Genomic DNA, 21,809 nt, shown 5'->3' with positions numbered 1-21,809 from the left:
GGGGGAGCGTTGGTATGTATTGGCTATGTAGATTTAGTGGCATTAATTTGTTTAAATGAAATCATAAGGGTTGCACATGTTCTCTGAATAAAATATGCATACCTGTACTTTGTACTCATGCATGTGCGTATGCATGGAGCTGTAAGTAGAAATCTGCGACACTTCCACAGTAATTTTTGAAGTAGGTGCTTTGCAGTGATATGTGACTTGAATTCAGAGTGCTCAACAGTACATTTGAAGTGCGGAACTCTGATGACTGAGTTAGATGTAGAGATCTTGAATGTGATTGCTTGATGGTTGTGTGACTGCTTAGCTGTGTCCAATGAGGGAATGGATTCGCGAGTGATGTGGAAAGGGTGGAAGGACTGGCTAAGAGTTACGTGCCGCACGTAGACCGCGCTTGTCTGCGGGTAGGGTGTGGCACATACAGGGTTCTACAACAAATCCACCATCGAAAGGGGACTGTAGGCATCAGCCAATCAGATGTTTACGTTGTTCATTTGTGTCAAAAGACGGTGCGTGTAGCGAAGATGGCAGAGGTGGAGACAGTCAGGGTGTTGGTGCTTGGAGAGATTTTTGTCCATGGTTTACAGCACTATTCCAAAAGTAGGCATGTGGCACACAATTTCGATGTTAGAGGAGTGGAGGTGGTGTGGAGCGCTGTGACCCATTGCAATGTTGTGGCAACTCTCCAAGTTTGCAGAGATATGCATAGGATGAGCAGTCCCCATGTGGTACCTTTGCACTACGGTGCTTGCCATTTGGGCTCTGTGACTTCACCTACTTTGTTGGAAGATTTGGAAGAGTTGGTGCAAGCAGTCATTAATATCTTTCCAACTGCGAAAGTAATTTTTTCTGGCTTACTCCCTAGAGGAAAATGGGACAGCAGTTCTGTTTTCTGTCCTGATCAAAGCATTGGGAGGTGTACCATCAATCGCGGCATGCGTGCTTTCATGTTACGTGCTGGTATGTTTTTCTGCAGCCACGAGAACATTGTTTCCAGTAATGCGGCTTATTTTGAAGCAGATGGTGTTTTGTTATCTTTTTTGGGTAATGCCACATTCTTTTGGAATCTAAGGCTTGCTTTGGAGAAGGTTCTGTAATGATTGTAGGAGTAAAGTAAGAAGAAAAAAAATCAAAAAAACACAAAATAACAGGTGTCCGTCAGGCATCTGCCCAAAAAACAAAAAAAAGGCTCTTTTTAGAGGCCACCTTAAAGGGGAAAAGGGGAATAGTATTTAATTGTACAGTCGTCACGCTCAGATTTTCTACGTGTCAGAGGACATGGCGGTATTCTGCAGGCAGTGCGTATTATGAACGAGGTTTCTAGGGTGGAGACGCATGCAAATGAGAATGTGCGAAGCTAGGGATTGGTCAGTAAAGGTCAGTGGGTGTGTTCCGAATGGAGAGATTTAGTCAAAACGTCTTTTTCCTGACAGGAGACCAGACAGCTATGGCTCTGTTTGCTCGAAAACAGATTATCTGGATTTTGGGAGACCAATGGATGCATTGGTTGAGGTGCATGCAGAAAGTTGCGGTATATCTGCAGATCTTGGATTTTCTCATGTGGAAGTGCACTGGCGTGGAGTGCGTGGAATGAAGTGGCTGGACTTGGTACCTCTCTGTGCTACTTTACAGACAGAGCGTCATCCTGATATAATTATCATTCATTGTGGAGGAAACAGTTTAAGGCATGTCTCTGGAATTTCTTTGCAATTTGCAATGAAGGAAGGACTTGCAAAGGTCATGGATATGTTTCCAAATTGCCAAGTAGTTTTTCCCATATTGCACAAAGACAAATGTGGCTGCGTTCTTCTGCATTTGGTCCGAAAATGGAGAAGGCGAGGCGCAATGTCAATAAGGCTGTTTGTGCCTTTCTAAGAGATGTTGGCATGTCCTCATTCCACAATGAAATATTTTGTTTCGCAGCACTTTCATTTTTATCGGAGATGGAGTCCATCTCACATATGCTGCCAATCAGATTTTTCTTCGAAATGTTCAAAATGCATTGCAACCTTTTTTGGATTCATAGGGCCTCATTACACGGAAGGCAGTAGAGGATTACGGTAAGGGCACCGGTGCCGGTTATCCCCACCGCCCTACTACGAGGTCCATCAGCGGGTCCCGTCCTTAACGTGTGGTGAGACCACACGTTAAGGACAGGATCCGCTGAGGAACTTCAGTGCAAATAACGGTACCACAAATTGCGTACCGTTATTTGCTCCTTTCCCATTCCCATTGATCCCTATGGGGGCTCAAATGGGAATGGGGAATGGTTCCCGGAATGGGGACTTACCAGTCCCGCAAAGGTCGGAGTAGGCCGGTAAGTCCCTATTCCGGGAACCCGGCCTCCGACGGCGGTAAGGGGGTAGCCATGGCACTAATAGCGCCATGGCTACTGCCTTCCGTGTAATGAGGCCCATAGTCACCTATTTGGCAATCTGTTTTTTCAAATCCGCAGTTTGTAAACACACAAATCACCACCAAAAGGCTCTTTTCAGAGCCACCACTTACTCCCAGCGAAAAGTGCATTGGGTGTGCTCCGCTTGCACCCTCCATTTTTGTGCATCTTACGACTGTCCGCAGACTTTTTGAAAAATGCGCAGGGGCCTACACCGGCCACTTGATCGTTCCATTGTTAAACTGAGAAAGGGGGCTCTGAAAAGAGCCTTTTTTGTAATTTTTGTTGTTTTCCATTTTTTTATTTTGTAACACACGACACACTAGGAAAGGAGGGTGAAGGAGGGTAAGGAAGGGACACCAACCATGGGGATAAGAAAGAGCAGGTCCAGGGAGAAAGATGTAGGTTGGACTTTACTTAGGTAGGGAGCAGTTCTTCTGGTGCTCCGTGACCGTAGTCTCAAAAGCACTTCTTTGTGCTGTGTGTGTCTACTGTCGCTCCTGGCTGCACAGTTTCTGTGAGGTAATTACGTTTTTGAAAAATGCGCAGGGGCCTACACCGGCCACTTGATCGTTCCATTGTTAAACTGAGAAAGGGGGCTCTGAAAAGAGCCTTTTTTGTAATTTTTGTTGTTTTCCATTTTTTTATTTTGTAACACACGACACACTAGGAAAGGAGGGTGAAGGAGGGTAAGGAAGGGACACCAACCATGGGGATAAGAAAGAGCAGGTCCAGGGAGAAAGATGTAGGTTGGACTTTACTTAGGTAGGGAGCAGTTCTTCTGGTGCTCCGTGACCGTAGTCTCAAAAGCACTTCTTTGTGCTGTGTGTGTCTACTGTCGCTCCTGGCTGCACAGTTTCTGTGAGGTAATTACGTTGGAGGCATATCTTTTTTTGTTATGGTTTAATCCATTTCAATCTACATGGTAATTTAATGAATGGGTAATGTTTGAGACGTGTAGGTTCAATTGGTTACCTATTAGTACTTATAATGTGTTTATGTGTTCTTTTTTAAACTTGTGCATTTCTCATATGGCACAATAGTACAATTTCAGATACCCCCTGACTGTTCGGGTCGTGTTGATCTTGTACACGCCGGTCCGCGCACAGGCGCTCAGTCCATGCCCTTCAAATATCATTAGCGAGGGGGTTCAGTATGTTCTATGTTACATGTATATAAAGTAAGTAATTATAGTACATAGCTCCCAAATTCACATCATGAAAGTGTATATTCAGTAAAAAAAACTTTGTTAACGGGATGTTATGATTAAGTTGCCCAACTAAAAAACTATGAAAATCAGTAAAAAATACCTTGTTAAAGGAACGTTATGGTTAAGTTGCCCTACTAAAAACCCGTAAAATTCACTAAAAAAAACTTTGTTAAGGGGACGTTATGGTTATGTTGCGCTACTAAAAACCTGTCAAATTCACACAAAAAAAACTTTATAAACATGACATTATGGTTTGAAGTAAAACCGAAAAACCCCTGAAATTCACCAATTATGGTAGGCTAGGCAACCATAACTGCCCGCACCACTGTGCACTGCTAACACTAACACCCAAGACATCAAAGATGACATTATAAATGTCATTGATGACATCACTGATGACATCACATGTGTAGGCCCTTCATTTTTGTTTGCTACCATATCTAGGCCAGGTGGGTTTATTTACTGACAGGCAGAAAGTTAACTTATATTTATAGATATTGCTATTCTCACATGTTCTAACAATACTTTCCTTAGAATTTAATCGCATTTTATGATGTACATATATAGGGGAAGAGGCAGGCCTGAAACACAGCAATCATTTTTGTGCGTGAATAGAATCATGTACATTATACACAGTTGCTAATGATACTCCCCCTTGTATGCTTACTTTACTTTCCATATATAAGCCCCATATTTGTATGCATTGTAGTCTATTTATGTTTTGTGTGTATTACTAGAAATATGTAGTAAGTGATGCATTGTTAGCAACTTAGTACATGTTTCACAGACCAGAAAAGTGTGATACAGAATAATTCACCATTTTATTATACAACTTTGGAAAGTACAAATATAGCACCTCTGTGGTGTATGCTGCAGCCACTATCTACATTTCTGTATGAGTAGGTTCCTGTACGAGAAAGGACACTGCAATGGAATTGTCTTTACAACACTACATTGCGTGATGAAGTATGTAGTTTATTACACATGTCCCGATAATCCCTGATACTTTTTTGCCAAAATTATATTCACAACCCCTTGTCTAGTAAATGCACATGTGATGTCATCAGTGATGTCATCAATGATATTTGTGATATCATCTTTGATGTCCTGGGTGTTAGTGTTAGCAGTGCACAGTGGTGCGGGCAGTTATGGTTGCTTAGCCTACCATAACTGGCGAATTTCAGGTTTTTTTTGGTTTTACTTCAAACCATAATGTCACGTTTATAAAGCTTTTTTTAGTGAATTTGACAGGTTTTTAGTAGCACAACTTAACCATAACGTCCCCTTAACAATGTTTTTTTAGTGAATATATATGTATATATATATATGTATAGCAGTAGATGTGAATTACTTCAACCAGGAGACAGGGCATTGATTTACACAGACTTGGTTCGTGTTCCTCCCCCTGGCACTTACATCATACTCACCTATGGCTTAGACTTATTGGCTGGAGTGACTGACCCTAATTATAGGGGGATATCAAAGTAATGATGCAAAATAACAGGGAAAAAATGACCAAAATAAAGCAGGGGAAAGAATAGCCCAAGGGATATTGGAGAAGGCTCTGCTTCCAAAACCTCAGGACATTGAGAGCTGTGATAAAACTGAGAGAGTGACTCAGGGGGGTTTTGGAGAAGCAGATAGAGAACGTCTTCCTGGTCCAGTAACAAACCCTATCCCCCTTATTTAAGAAGAGGCTGAGGTTATTACAGATTGAGCTTTTGCTCAAAGAAAGGATCCCTTGCTATCAGAGCCATTTCTTCAGGTATTGTCAGAAGAGGAAGGAAGGAAGGAAGGGAAAAGAGTGGGCCATTTGTTTTCTTAAGTCTGGACTGTTCTATAAGGGAGATGCTGGACTGGAGGGTATGCATAGGCCGGAGATCATGCTACCTAAAAGCCATAAGACTATTGTTCTGGAGATTGCTCACTCTCATTTAACAGGACGACATCTGAGAATCCCAAAAACTCAGGTGCAAATTGTGAACCAATTTTACTGGCCAGGAATGTATGCTGATATAAAGAATGTTATCAGTATTTGTGCCTTATGCCAGAAAACCATTTCCGAAATTCCTCCTCAGTTCCTTTACAAATTTGCCAATTATAGGTGTACCTATTTCCCTGATAGGGATGGATTTAGTGGGTTTTCCAGAAATCTCAAAACTAGGGAATCGATATATACCTGTGAACTTAGATTATGCAACCTGTTAAGCTGAGGCTTTTCCCTTGCGGAATAATACCTCACAGCAGATCTTAAAACGTCTACTTCTCTTCTTCTCTGGAATTAGGTTTCCAATAGATACTTTGACAGATCAAGGATCCATGTTTATGAGTAAAATGATGGCAAAGGTTAAGGAGATCCTCCAGTTTAAAACTTAACATACCACCGTTTACCATCCACAAACTGAATTGGGACATTATGATACCTTGGGCTGGATTTGCCATTATGAACACACCTCAGTTTTCTACTGGAGTCTCCCCATTCAAGCTCTTGTATGGGAGAGAACCAAGAGATGTACTGGATATATTACTGGAAACCTGGGAAGAGAGAGAGAAGACTACCCTGCCCTAATTTCAAACAGCTCAGTGATTGAAGGAACATATTCTAGCAATTTGAGCTATGGTACAGACTAATATGGACAAAACACAAGAACATCAGAAAGAATACTATGATAAGAAAGCGGTGAGAAGATATTTTTCTGTGGGCTCAAAGATATTAGTTTTACTTCCCTCTTCCGAAAACAAAATGCTCTCCAGGTGGCATGGGCCTTATGAGCTCATAGAGCAAACAGGACCTTCCAACTATCGAATCTCACAACCTGATTGAAAGATTAACAGGGTAATTCATAGAATTCAGCGCACAAGTAGCGCACGCGGCTGGCGCACAGCGTGCGCGTGCGATAGTCTGCGCCAGCCGCGTGCGCCAAAACCGAATCCGGCGCACAGCGTATTCATGGATTTTAGGCTCCCAAACCAGCCGTGGCGCAGAGTATCGCAGCGACCCTGCAGCAGCGCCAGTAACGCCCCCAAGAACGCCCTCGCGCAAGGAAAAGCCATCAAAATCGCTAAATCATCGCAAAGGGCTGCGCTAACCCTGGACCAGTTTACAGGGCTGCCAAACAAGGAACGCAAAGCGGGTAACGTGCATATCAGGGGTACGCGTGAAGTTATACACGCGATTAGCCAGGGTACGTGTATTACAGGGGTATGCGGGAAGTTTAACATGCGATTAGCCAGGGTACGTGTATTACAGGGGTATGCGGTAAGTTTAACATGCGATTAGCCAGGGTACGTGTATTACAGGGGTACGCGGGAAGTTAAACACGCGATTAGCCAGGGTACGTGTATTACAGGGGTACGCGGGAAGTTCAACACGCGATTGGCCAGGGTACGTGTATTACAGGGGTATGCGGGAAGTTTAACACGCGATTAGCCAGGGTACGTGTATTACAGGGGTGCGCAGGAATTATCACACGCGATTTGGCTGGGTACGTGTATTACAGGGGTGCGTGGGAATCATCACACGCGATTTGGCTGGGTACGTGTATTACAGGGGTGCGTGGGAAGTCACACGCGATTAGGCTGGGTGGGTCCTCACAGGTGTTCCCTGTACACCCTCCACGGCCCCTCCAGGCAGCCTACAAAACAGGGGACTACCCTGCACACCTGCTCATGTCCCCCTGCACCCGCACCCCCCAGCAGTGCAGGGGCAGCCTCCACCAGGCCCCCACCCATGCCTCCCACCACCCCCAACCCCCAGCAGTGCAGGGGCACCCTCCACCAGGCCCCCACCCATGCCTCCCACCACCCCCAACCCCCAGCAGTGCAGGGGCAGCCTCCACCAGGCCCCCACCCATGCCTCCCACCACCCCCAACCCCCAGCAGTGCAGGGGCAGCCTCCACCAGGCCCCCACCCATGCCTCCCACCACCCCCAACCCCCAGCAGTGCAGGGGCAGCCTCCACCAGGCCCCCACCCATGCCTCCCACCACCCCCAACCCCCAGCAGTGCAGGGGCAGCCTCCACCAGGCCCCCACCCATGTCTCCCACCACCCCCACCCCCCCGCCACCAGGGGCAGCCTCCACCAGGCCCCCACCCATGCCTCCCACCACCCCCAACCCCCAGCAGTGCACGGGCAGCCTCCACCAGGCCCCCACCCATGTCTCCCACCACCCCCACCCCCCCGCCACCAGGGGCAGCCTCCACCAGGCCCCCACCCATGTCTCCCACCACCCCCACCCCCCCCGCCACCAGGGGCACCCTCCACCAGGCCCCCACCCATGTCTCCCAACACCCCCACCCACCAGCACTGTGGGGCACGTGGCCAGCAGGCAGTCAGGCAGCAGCAGATGGCAGGTGGGAGCGTGCTCAGGGCTCTGGGGGGCAGTAATTTGGCCTCCTGGCCAGGAGCGTGGTCTCTCGTGTGTGAACGCGTGGACAGCCTGATAGGGAGTGAAATCCCACACGTCAGCAAAGGCCCTTAGCGCGTAAACCCGTCAACAGCATATGCGCGCCTATAGTCACCTGCACGTGCAGGAAATTGTTGCGTGACACGTCCCAGTGTCAAAGCGTGTGATTGGTGAAAATGGATCTACACGCAGGAGTGACAAAGCGTGTGATTGGTGAACGTACACGCCGCGTAAGTGACGCTGAACGTGTGGGCCTGTATATAAGGTACATGTAGAACACCATTTCCTTGTACGTGCTTTTCGTGGAGAGCGAGTGGGTGAATTCTGTACTTCTTGTCGTTTCACACGCGATTTACTTCACGGCGTTTCCAGTTCGTATTCCCTGTTACCTCTGACAGCTTTTTCTCTTTTTTCTCTTTTACTGGTTTACCTGGGCCTGTTCCCTCAAACAGTGTCCCCTTCTACTGTTGTCCTGTCTTCTCAGACAGCGTACACATCTTCTTCTGGCGGGGGTTTAGCCAGCCAAACGCGCTCATTTCTCACGCTCTTTTACCTGGCAGACGGTGAGTCACGCACGTATCCAACTTCTGTGCTTGCCCCGTGTGTAGCCTACCCCTTCAGAGGTCATTCTAGGCGAGCGTGTGACCCGCGCACCCCTGGAATCCAGTTCCCAGTCCAATAGCGTGTGGAAATTCACACGCACCACGGGATACAGCGTGTGACCCGCGCACCCCTGGAATCCAGTTCCCAGTCCAATAGCGTGTGGAAATTCACACGCACCACGGGATACAGCGTGTGACCCGCGCACCCCTGGAATCCAGTTCCCAGTCCAATAGCATGTGGAAATTCACACGCACCACGGGATACAGGTTCGCTGACGTACTTGCGTGTGTAAGTGGCCGCGCACCCATTAAATACACGTACATAGGCCAATCGCGTGTACGCGCACTTTTGTCCAATTACACGCAATGAAATACACGTACATAGGCCAATCACGCGATGACACTCTGACGTGCAGTATTTCCACGTGTGTTCCGTCATCACGTGCTGAGTGGGGAACGCCCGTGCGGGTCACGTCAGACGCGCTTACGTGCTGAGGGACTCTGGTCCAATAGAATCGCGTATGCGTGCTGACGCGCTTACGCGCTAAGGGCCTTTCCTCGGATTTCACGCTGACGTGCAGGATTTTCACGTGCCAAATCACTCCGTATCAAGCTGGCCACCCGAAAACACACGGAACACCACGCTCCTGCCCAGAAGGCCGAGTTACTGCCCCCCAGTGCCCCGAGCAGCCTCCCACGTGCTATCTGCTGCTGCCTGCCTGCCTGCCTGCCTGCTGCCACCGTGCCCTGCCATTTGGTGCCTGCACATCAGCCATCTGCAGGGGTCCAGTTGCTGTGTCCACCCCTGCTGGAACTGAAGACTCCCAACTGGGATTACATCGCTCCACAGCCCAGCCCCAGGACCCAGTTGCCCACCCACACCTGCCTCTGGGGTTGCCATGTCGGGCACTTCCACATCTGGCACCAGTGGCAACCCCAGGCCAGAGGGGCAGAGGGGCACCAGCTTCACTGCCACCGAAGTTGGTGTCCTGGTGGAGCATGTCCTGGGGCAGTATGATGCCCTCTTTGGATCGTCCCGCGCCAGCAAGGAAGGACGGGAGAGGATCTGGGCCGACTGTGTGGTTGCCATCAACGCGGAGGGGGTGGCAACCCGCAACGTCCAGAAGATCAAGAAGCGCTGGGAGGACTTGAGGTCCAGGACCCTTGTGAAGGCCCGGCGCCTCGTGGAGGGGGGCCGGGGCCGCATGAGTTCCATCCAGAAGAGGGTCCTGGAACGCGTACGCCCAGCGCTCCACGCCCAGGTCCTTGAGAGGGAGGCCCGTCTGGAGTTGAGCGGTATGTGTCCAAGCATTACTGTGTGAGACAGGGCATGTTGCGGTGTGCTGGTTCTATGATACTTGCCTGTATGTGTGCCATGGGCCATGTATGCATGTATGTGTGCAGGGACATCATGGTAATGCATGTGCGACCAGTGATGTGTGACCCACATGGTTGTTGCATGTGTTGAAATGCGGCATGGGGAGCCCTATGCAGATTTTGGACATGAGAGCATGCCAGTCTCTGTACCTGGACATGGATGGGGGTGAAGGATGGGTGCTGATGCCAGGTACATATATGGTAGCCATGTCTGTGTGCCTGACCTGCGTGTCTGTGACTTGTGCATGCCATGGATGCATGACACATGTGTGTGACAATGCACAGATTCAGTGACGCACCCAACTTACCCTTGTTTCGCCTGTGTTCGGTGTGTTTGGGGCCAGATGGATGTGACTGAGGTGAAGTGTGTGCATGTGATATGCATGAGCCATGATGCATGTGAGTTACATATCATTGAATGTTTCTAGAGTCCATTGGACATGCATGGAAATGTCCATGGCATGCACCATGCCTGTTACTGTGTGTGTTTTGCCTGGACTGACCCATGTGTTGTGGAGGGACATGATGGAAGTGTACTTTGACAGTGGTGCTCATCTGCTATTGCTTCCTGTCTAGGGGACCATTGTACAGTAGCCTGATGCTTGTGTCCTTTGTCTCCCTCTACGCAGCGGCTAGTGAAGAAGAGGGCGGAGACGGCGCTGTGGAGCAAGGCGGCGGGGATGCCCCCACGGCTGCAGCGGAAGGGGTGGGTGAGCCCCCACAGGGGCCTGCTACGGCGGGAGACGGTGAGGAGCCATCCAGGTTGGTGGTTTGCACAGAGGAGGAGGAGGCCGACACTGGTGCACACATGGGGCCTGGTGGGAGCATCCCTGCTGGTGCAAGTGGTGCAGTCCAGGGCCAGGGGCAGGAGGCAGCACAGGTCACCGTGGAGGGGCCTGTGCATGTCACTGTCCCTGACCCTGTGAGTGCACCACCATGCACCAGCAGGGATGCCCCGTCCCAGGCCCGTCCGCAGGTAGAGGGGATGTCCATGTCACCTGACTCCCCTCCACCTGCGGACGTGGTAACCCCTGGCCGCGTGGAGAAGGTCCTGATTGGGGTCGCGATGCGCACGGCTGTGATTCGTGATGACGTGCGTGCTTCCCGGGAGGAGCACGCACGTCATCACGAAGTGCACCGTGCCGACGTGGCCCAATTGGGATCGGCCATGTTCGGGGGTTTCCTGCATGTGTTGGCCAATCTGACGGCCCTCTCCTCCTCAGTGCAGGCTATCCACCGGTCGTTCTCCTTGCTGTCTTCCGGCCCAGATGCCACCAGGGCCCCCTGTGGACCTGCCCCGACCAATGCAGCCAGCTCGGTGGGGATCCCATCCCTGCCACAGTTGGGAGTCGGAGGTCCAGCAGGGGTGGACAACACAGCAAGTGGACCCCAGCAGATGGAAGATGTGACGGCATCATCGGGCAGGGCACGTGCACGACGGCGTCGGTGGTTTCCATCAGCCTGGATGCCGTCGTGCTGGCAGAGGCAGTGGCGTCGGAGGCAGCAGCGGGCTCGACGTGGGAGGCATCATGGCTCGGGGCCATCAAGATCCGAGGGGCAGGCATCGGCCGGAGGGCAGGGCAACCCTGGGATGGTGGTGTGTTCCGTGTGGGAGGAGTTTGGCCAGCGGATAGGTGCGGAGCGGCAGCGGGCGGAAGAGGAGCGGCTCGCCATGGTCAGGGCGGAGTTCTCCATGCGTCGGGCATTGAGGCGGGCTGAGTGCCTCGAGGAAGCTCGCAGGGAGTTTGAGGTGGACATGGGGTTGTCCCTGCGAGACCTCGGGGCCAGGACAGAGTCCCGCCTCCAGGACATCGACATGGAGTTCGATGATGCCCTGGCCAGCAACATCACCAAGTGAGCCGCAGGACTTGCCCGCTGCCTTTGTATATAGTTATTTAGTTAGTTAGTGCTAGGTTTCCTTTATTTATTTTTATTATTTTGGACCGCTCGGACAATGGCCACTTTTTTGTACATATATTTTTCATTAGTTAGTGGTAGGTTTCATTTTTGGTGTTGGGCTCATGGACCCTGGAACATTCCTGTATATAGTTTGTTTTTTTGGGAGATACATTTTTTTAATTTCTTATTGTTTTCACCATGACGTAATGGTTTTTCATTAATTTCCTATTACATGATATTGCTTTGGACAAATTCATTTTAATATTTTTTTCCTTTGTTTTTTTGTTTATCACTTTTGTTCTCGGACATGGACCATTTATTTACTTAGCCACATCGTTGTATGTTTGAAAAATTCACTTATTTTTGGTATTTAATACATTTTTTATATTTTCTTACACTTGTGTTATTTTCTCATTGGTTTGTTACATGTCATGATATGGGTTTTGACATTCACTTGCACCCATTGTGTATGTGTGTGTGACGGACATGTGTTCTTTTGCATACTTGGCATTGGGGTTGTGTCATGTGATTGCATTCACTATGTGGGTGGATGCAATCCTTGCCTGGGTGTTTGTGCTGGGTATGCTGGCCATTACTGCCATGATTGTGTATCGTCAGGACCTGGGGCCAGGGGGACATGTGTGGGGGCCTGCTGGCAGGTTCCCCACAGTGCTGGGGGGTGGGGGTGGTGGGAGACATGAGTGGGGGCCTGGTGGAGGGTGCCCCTGGTGGCGGGGGGGAGGGGTGGTGGGAGGCATGGGTGGGGGCCTGGTGGAGGGTGCCCCTGGTGACTGGGGGGGTGGGGGTGGTGGGTGACATGAGTGGGGGCCTGGTGGAGGGTGCCCCTGGTGGCGGGGGGGTGGGGGTGGTGGGAGGCATGGGTGGGGGCCTGGTGGAGCCTGCCCCTGCACTGCTGGGGGGTGGGGGTGGGGGGAGGCATGGGTGGGGGCCTGGTGGAGCCTGCCCCTGCACTGCTGGGGGGTGGGGGTGGTGGGAGACATGAGTGGGGGCCTGGTGAAGGGTGCCCCTGGTGGCGGGGGGGTGGGGGTGGTGGGAGACATGAGTGGGGGCCTGGTGGAGCCTGCCCCTGCACTGCTGGGGGGTGGGGGTGGTGGGAGACATGAGTGGGGGCCTGGTGGAGGGTGCCCCTGGTGGCGGGGGGGTGGGGGTGGTGGGTGACATGAGTGGGGGCCTGGTGGAGGGTGCCCCTGGTGGCGGGGGGGTGGGGGTGGTGGGAGACATGAGTGGGGGCCTGGTGGAGGGTGCCCCTGGTGGCGGGGGGGTGGGGGTGGTGGGAGACATGAGTGGGGGCCTGGTGGAGGGTGCCCCTGGTGGCGGGGGGGTGGGGGTGGTGGGAGGCATGGGTGGGGGCCTGGTGGAGGGTGCCCCTGGTGACTGGGGGGGTGGGGGTGGTGGGAGACATGAGTGTGGGCCTGGTGGAGGCTGCCCCTGCACTGCTGGGGGGTGGGGGTGGTGGGAGGCATGGGTGGGGGCCTGGTGGAGGGTACCCCTGGTGACTGGGGGGTGGGGGTGGTGGGAGACATGAGCAGGTGTGCAGGGTAGTCCCCTGTTTTGTGGGCTGCCTGCAGGGGCCGTCGAGGGTGACAGGACCCACCCAGCCTAATCGCGTGTGATAATTCCCGCGCACCCCTGAAATACACGCGCCCAGCCTATTCGCGTGTGGAACTTCCCGCGCACCCCTGAAATACACGCGCCCAGCCTATTCGCGTGTGGAACTTCCCACGCACCCCTGAAATACACGCGCCCAGCCTATTCGCGTGTGGAACTTCCCGCGCACCCCTGAAATACACGCGCCCAGGCTATTCGCGTGTGGAACTTCCCGCGCACCCCTGAAATACACGCGCCCAGGCTATTCGCGTGTGGAACTTCCCGCGCACCCCTGAAATACACGCGCCCAGCCTATTCGCGTGTGGAAATTCCCGCGCACCCCTGAAATACACGCGCCCAGGCTATTCGCGTGTGGAACTTCCCGCGCACCCCTGAAATACACACGGCCAGGCTATTCGCGTGTGGAAATTCCCGCGCACCCCTGAAATACACGCGCCCAGGCTATTCGCGTGTGGAACTTCCCGCGCACCCCTGAAATACACGCGGCCAGGCTATTCGCGTGTGGAAATTCCCGCGCACCCCTGAAATACACGCGCCCAGGCTATTCGCGTGTGGAACTTCCCCGCACCCCGGGATACACGTACCCAGGGCAATCGCGCGAGTGACTTCTCGCGCAACCCGTTGTACACACACGCGCGAATTTTTGAACAGTGGGTGTCCGTGTAAATGGCGTACACCTTTGCACATCATTAGTCCTTTGGGGTCACGGTATGGCCCATTGCTGTATGTGGGTGGTATTTGTTGGCGCAGGTTTTGGCGCACTTTCGTTGAGTGCGTCGGGACGCTACCGCCTGCTTACTTGTGGCGTACGTTTTTGGGCCTGTGCGCTGGTTTGATCGAGCGCTGTTTTGCCCTGTTCGAATCCATGAATACGTGTTGCCGGAGAGCGTGTGGGCGTTCTGCGCACTTGCCTCCTGTACTTCCCCGTGCCGCCCACATTCTTCCCCATTCCGAGTGTTGTGCCCCATTTTATTCCCCATTCCGAGTGTCCCGCCCTGTGTTCCGCCTACTTTAGAGCTGTGCGCTGCGCTCGGAGTGATAGCGCAGTGGCCGTGGCGCACGCCGTTGGTTGACCTGTGCGCCGGCGTGCGCCGCGCACTTTTTCAGCGCACGTCCTATGCTTTTCTTACGCACGGACTTCCATGAATCGACGTGCGCTGGTTTCCCTGCGCTTTTCGCTATTTTTCGGCGCAGCGCACGTATAGGCCCCTCTGCGCCGGAATTTTCGGCGCACATTTATTCCATGAATCGGCCTGATAATCTCACATCTATCATATTAACATTCTTAAAGAGTGGAGAGAAAATCCTATTCAAGACACTTCAGTAATGTTAACCAGTCTATTGACTGATGAAAATGAAACTAACAAGTTAATCTCTCCAGATCTAGCACAAAACCATCAACACGATTTAATGGACCTCTTACAGCAATTCCTTGATGTATTTACAATGAACCAGGGAGAGTTAAGGGGGTGTGCCATTATATTTGTACCCCTCCAGGGAAGGTTGTACATCTAAACCATTACCGAATTCCTTAGAGTAGTAAGAGAATTATTCAAGAAGAGTTAGAAGCCAGTTTAAACACATATTATTGAGCCATCACAAAGCCCTTGGTCCTCTCCTATTATGTTGGCCACTAAACCTGACCACTCATGGAGTTTTTGTATTGACTTTAGAAAGGTTAATGAAGTATCACAATTTGATAGTTAGCCCATGCCTATAAAAGATCATCTTATTGACAGGTTGGGGGATACAGTGTACCTTTCCACATTGATTTGAGCAAAGGCTATTGGCAAGTTCCAGTCAATCCCGCCAATAAAAAATGGCCTTTTCCACTCCTATAGGTCTATTTCAATTCAAGGTTTTACCCTTTGGTTTACATGTGGCCCTGGCTACCTTCCAAAGGCTGATAGATCAAGTTTGTCGACCATATACTTCTTTTTGCAGAGCTTATATTGCTGATATTATCATCCACAGTAAATTGTGGCAAGAACATATGTCCCATTTATATATAGTGACTCCATTTCTAAGGAAAATTGGGCTCAATGCCAATCCAAAGAAATGTCATCTAGCCATGTCCATAGTGAAATATCTAGGCTTCTTTGTAGGGAATGGGTTGGTTCAGCTACAACTAAAGAAGTTAGAGTTGTTGATGAAACCCAGGCTCCTAAGACCAATAAAGAACTAAGGGCCTGTCTGGGCTTAGTCGGCTATTATAGGGGATTAACTCCTAGCTTTGCATCCATCACGTGTCCTCTAACAGAGAAGCTTAGGAATGCAGAGCCCCAGAAACATAAATGGCGCTCTGAGGATCAAGTGTGTTTTGATTAATTGAAGCATATCTTGTGTAACTTACCCGTCTTGAAGTTGGCAGACTACAGGGGTGAGTTAATTGTACAGACTTATCAATCGCATACTGGTCTAGGGGTCATTCTCCCACAATGCCATGATGATATAGAAGATCCAATCCTCTATATCAGTAGGAAGCTATTTCCTCGAGAGAAAAACTATGCTACTCTTGAACTTGAAGCCATGGCCATCAAGTGGCCCGTGACCTACTTAAAACACTAACGGTTTGGAGGTTCTGACTTGTTACATATCATGCCCCCCTTAAATGGCTAAACCTTCGAAAGGACACTAATGCCAGAGTCATGCGCTGGTTTTTGGATTTACAGCCCAAGTATTGGCCTTCCCTCACTCTCATATGGCCAGGCGAAGGCAGCCGCTACCTCATCCTGACCCTGGGGGCGGTATTATGTAGGAAGATCACATAGAAGGAGACTCATGTCAGGGGGAATTGGTGACCTCCTTAACTCACGATACTCCTATTCTTCCTGAAGTATTAATGGCATATTGCAAAGTAGAGCAAACCAATGTAACTGCTATGCAATCCATTATGGACTTCAAGATCCATAATGCCTGTGGTACTGGGATGAGATAGAAGGACTCAGCGTTAGTAAGGATCAGAGGTGCTATTAAACAGAATGTGATGTCTAGTTGTTGTACAGCAAGGCACCTGAGCAGGATGTTAAAACCTAAGAATGAGCTGAAGCTGAAAAGAGCCACAGAAGGAGTAGTAGAGGCAGAAGCAGTCCGGAGTTCTGGTATAACCACAGAAGCAGAATGAAGTGTGCCAGTTGAAGCCAACGTGAGGAGAGAAGTCACAGATATCACAGAGTACGTGCAGCAGGAAGCAGCACCATTGACAGCAACACGAAGAGAAGTCCAGCCATAGGGGAGAGGTGCTCCCAAACCTATGTATGTTGCTTTGGTGTGAGGAAGGATGTGGAGGTCCAATGGAGCTCGCAATGCTCCAGAGAAGAGCTGTGCCGACCGCTGAAGATACGCGGGAGCTGGCAATGCAGTAGGCAGAACGCAGAAGGTCCGCCACAGCAACAGAAAGTGAAGCGGAGATGCCAAAGGAGATCAGTGAGCTGCCCTGAAGTTAAAGGTGACCCTGGGGCGCTCCAAGCAGGACATTTGGCAGTAACCAATCATTTTGAATACTGAACAGATAACATAAAGTGTCAAGAAGGGTGAAATTCCCCTTTTATGGGATACCAACTTATATATGTGTTGATACCTTTTTGTTTAACTGAAGGGTGATTAGTACTTAAAAGAATGTAATTGTTCAATTTACAAGTTTGCTTTATAGTATGTAGACTCTACCTATAGAAGCAGTCCAGTCCAGGAGGGTTTGTTTATTACAAAAGTGTGTACAACCTGGGATAAATCCCTGCCGCTATATCAAATTAACCCTGGGATCTCCCATATTTGAAGTAAGTAAACAACATAATGGTCACCTCATGCAGCGATGGGGGCAAGAACCCATGCTCCGCTGCTTCAGCATATACCTGTAAAAACAAAGGGGCCAGAATGGATGCATATGTTTTGTAGTAGAGCCCATCTGGTCCGGGGGCTTTAGTCACTGGGAGCTCCCTAATAACCAACAAGATCTCTTTCAGAGTTACCTCCTGATTGAGAGCCTCCCTGAGCGAAGGATAAAGCAAGTAGTGCTCAATATCCTACAGGGGTTGCTCCAGACATGCAGCATCCAAAGAGTATCTGGAAGTGTAAAGGTGCCTGTAAAAGTCTCAGAACTCGGCTGCGATAGCCTTCTTGCCACAAAGGGGTTTCTAACAACCTCGTTATGCTGAGGTCTTTTGTCTGCAGCCAGTAACCTGCCCAATAGAGCCCCCAGCTTTTCACCGTTCCTGTAACGCCATATGTGGTGGCTACTGCACAGGAATTTTATTTCCCATTGCACATTATCCGTGGAAGCTTTCAAACTCCACATTCAGAGCTGCTAGGACTCTGGGCTCTTTAGAGGAGACATATGCTGATTCAAACTACATCAGGTTCTGTTCATTGGCCTTCAAATCAGTCCGGATATGCATTAGCACCCAGTTTTGTTTCCTCATGCATATTCCCCTAATAAAGCACTTGAAGCTCTCCCAGAGGAGCCCATGTGAGGTCACCAAGCCCATGTTGTGACCCAGAAACTCAAAAATGTCCCCACAGGTCTCCTCTTGGAAAACCACGTCCATCATAGCCTCTGACTTGAATCACCATAATCTCAGACCGGTCTGGCCACCAGTGAAACTAAAATTCATGACAACGGGGGAATGATCACATAATGTCCTGGGATGTATTTGACAATCACCCAGCAATACCCCACCACCATGGGACACCAACAAACTCGAGCTCACGTACACATAAGAGGACGGTGTAGTCCTGATCGCCCCAATGTTGCACCCTCCACGCGTCTACCGAGTCATAGCTGTCATGAATACCCAAAATCTTCTTGCTTGCTTTGGATTGGATCCCCTTAGCACCTCCTGATTGGTCTCTGGCGGGGTGGTGTACAGTGTTGAGATCTCCACCCCTCACAACCATGGCATCATGGTAGGTAGCAAGATTAAATAGCACCCAATCAAAAAAGCCTGCATCATCCACATTCAGGACATACGTGTTCACCAACACCACTTTCACCCTTTCGAGGATACCACACACTAGTAGTGCCATACCTTCCCAGTCCCCTGTTACCACCAGAAGCCAAAACCGCACATTTCTGTGGATCAGAGCTGCCACCCCCCTAGAGTATGCAGCATAGGAAGAGTAGTATCTGTGATACCCCCAGTGAGATTCATTGGAAGGGACATGGTGCATTTCTTGAATAAATGCTACATTCACCCCATGCCTCTGCAAGTAGTGTAAGATCTTTCTAGTCTTCACAGGTTTATTGCCCCCTCTAATATTCCATGTGGCCCCCTTAAAGGTCATCATCCTCAAATAGGAAATAGATATAGATAGAGACAGGGACCTCGCCCCCGCAGAAACTATTCCCTAGATACCTATGAACACCTGGACACTCAGAAAAAACAATCTTCCCCCTCACATGACCACATGCCACCCCCCCACACGAGCAACCCCAATTTGCTCAACATCCCCCCAACTCTCGCACCACTGACCCCATTAACATTTTTGCATGCACAGGGCGCCAGTGCCATTGATGGTTCAGCCCTGTAACCCCCACACTATGAAAAATGCCTGGACTTGTTGCTCAACAAACAAATAAGAGAAAGAACTGTCCCTTGGCCAGGCAATTCCCCAAAGGCTCAACAAACCAGAGACAGAATATGTAAGATTGCAATTGTCATTAATCAACTTAGCCCTCAGACCCTCATCGCTTCTTCTCCACACAAATCTTCACGCTGCCCCCATCCCCTGGCCTGATCTCATAGTTCTGTTAAAAAATGTACTTGCATCTTCAGGTGATGTGAACAATTGCACCTACCCTCCATATTGAAAGCACAATTTTGCTGGGAAGATAATTAAGTATTTAACATTATGCCCCCTCAACCTCCTCTTTACTCCAGCAAAGGTCCTCTGGGATGCCTGGACATCGGCAGAGAAATTGGAGTAAACTGGGAAGCGATCATCATCGAATGTTAGCTCACCCTTATTTTGAGCCAATCGCAAGATGGTGTCCCCGTTGAGGATGCAGGCGATGATGAGGCGTGGAGGCGCTCCTGGCACTAGCTGTGAGGTTGGGATCTGGTGAGGTCTCTCAACGGTGAAAATGGAGGACAGCTCGTTGTTACCAAACACCGCTGTGCACAGCTTCTCTACAAATTCAGCCATCTGGCTCATGACACGCTGTTTTCGAATCCCCACCAGCCATATATTGCTCCTTCATGACCTGCCCTCCAGGTCCTCCTCTTTAGCAGGCAGGACATTCATAGTTGTTTCCAATGACTTTACCTTGGCTGACATTGAATTCGAGGAATCCTCCAGCTCAGAGATTCAGTTTTCAGCCATCTCAATTCTTTCGTCATGCTTGTCGAGACATAGTTGTAACATATACACCGTAATGGACATGGCGTCTAGCTTTGTATCTAGGCCATCAATGCTTATTTCAATTGTAGAAGAAGCTCCTTTATGCCAGTATCCTGCTGCTTCACTTCCCCTTGTTGCAGACCTTCACTGTCTTCTACCCCAGAGTGCTTCTGCAGATGTTTAACCTTTTTAGCCACTGCACCCCCTTCAAAGGAGATTATTCTCTGGTTTTTATCAGTTTTGCCCATGATGATATCACCTCTGGGTGCTGCCCTATCCTTCTACCGGCAGTGCACCTCCAACCCCCTTCTAGGGTGCCCTAGGGGTGAACAAATGTCAATTTTCCTGTGCACTGCACCCAATATCAACTCTCCCTGTGCACTCCTCAAATCTTGCCAGGACCACCACACCGGACCTTCCGGATCTCTACTTTTGGGCGGCTCCCACTGGCTGGCCTATTGAGTGTATAAAATCAGCCCAACAACCCCTCCCCAGGGGCCCCCGGACCACACCAAAACTAATAACTGGCATGCAGCCTGCACCCCAAATGCAGGATCCGGTTGACTTATGTAGGAGATTCTCCCACCTTTGCACTTATGAACCTTTCACACCATCTCCACTGTGCGGGCCTCCACACTGTCCAACATGGGGCTTTGAGCGTCTTCTAATGGTGTCGAACAGGAGGAAGTCATTACCTTCTCATTCTTGATTTCTCTGATCCAGATGGAACCGGAGGGCCGCCTGTGCCACTTGCCAGGCACTGCAGTGCCCCTGCTGCCTACTCACTCTGCACTCCCCATGACGCCAACCTGCAGCCCGGGCTGTGTTCCTGCCCAGTTGTCTATGAGGGCTCACAGCCAGCCCGGCTCCGAATATGAGGCTGATCTTGCAGAGCCGCCTGGGGCAGCCATCCCTCACCTCCATTATGGCCGCCTCTCCAAGCACAGATCACAGCTCTTCCTCTCACTCTGATCCCAGTGTTTGCCATAACTCGAAAAGCTGCCCCACTGCCGCCATACTTTTTCACCACCCAGCGCCTTAATCTCCACAGTGCTCAAGGCAGGATATCTTCCCCCATAACAGGAAATTGGCAGATGCCACTATAGAAGCCCAGAGGCCAGAGTTTTGATAGGATTAATAGTGCTGCTCTGCAGAGTTTACAGAAACTCTGCCATGACAGCTCAGACTTTCTAGCGCCTCCCTGCTTTGCATGCGTGATTTGGGTATAAGGACAGTCGCCACTAACCACAGCAGGTGTTGTGTGCAGCGAGCTGGGGGAGTCAGGGCTGTCAAAGTAGGGTTTGCCACTCACTGCCACTAGAGGAATTAATGGAGGAGGCAGGGCCCTTGGAGGGGGCTATAGCGGTGCATTGAGCTTTGGTTCCAGAGATGGTGGATATCTACTTGTGGGTGTTCCCCAATAGCTGGCCTATTGAGTGTATGAGATTGGCCCAATGACCCCTCCCCAGTGGCCCCTGGACCACACCAAGACTGATCACTGGCATGTGGCCTGCACTCCAAATGCAGGATCCGGCTGACTTGTGTAGGTGAGCCTCCCATATTCTCTCTCGCCATCTCCACTGTGCGGGCCTCCACGCTGTCCAACACGGGGCTTTGAGCATTTTCTAATGGCGCTGAACAGGAGGAAGTCACTACCTTCTTGTTCCTGATTTCTCTGATCCAGATGGAAACGGAGGGTCGCCCGCACCACCTGCCCAGCACCACAGCGTCCCTGCTGCCGTTCTCACACTACACTCCCATTGACTTCACCCCCACAGCCTGGGCTGTGTTCCCCCCAGCTGTCTCTGAGGGCTCGCTGCCAGCCCGATCCGAATATGAGGCTGATCTTGCAGCGCCGTCAGGGGCAAGTCATCCCTCGCCTCCGATACGCCCACCTCTCCGAGCATGGACCACAGCTCTTCCTCTCATCCTGCTCCCGGTGTGGTCTA

Source organism: Ambystoma mexicanum, chromosome 1q, assembly GCF_040938575.1.
Source record: "Ambystoma mexicanum isolate Mex_15411 chromosome 1q, UKY_AmexF1_1, whole genome shotgun sequence".
Taxonomy (NCBI): Eukaryota; Metazoa; Chordata; class Amphibia; order Caudata; family Ambystomatidae; genus Ambystoma; species Ambystoma mexicanum.
This window is presented reverse-complemented; position numbering follows the sequence as displayed.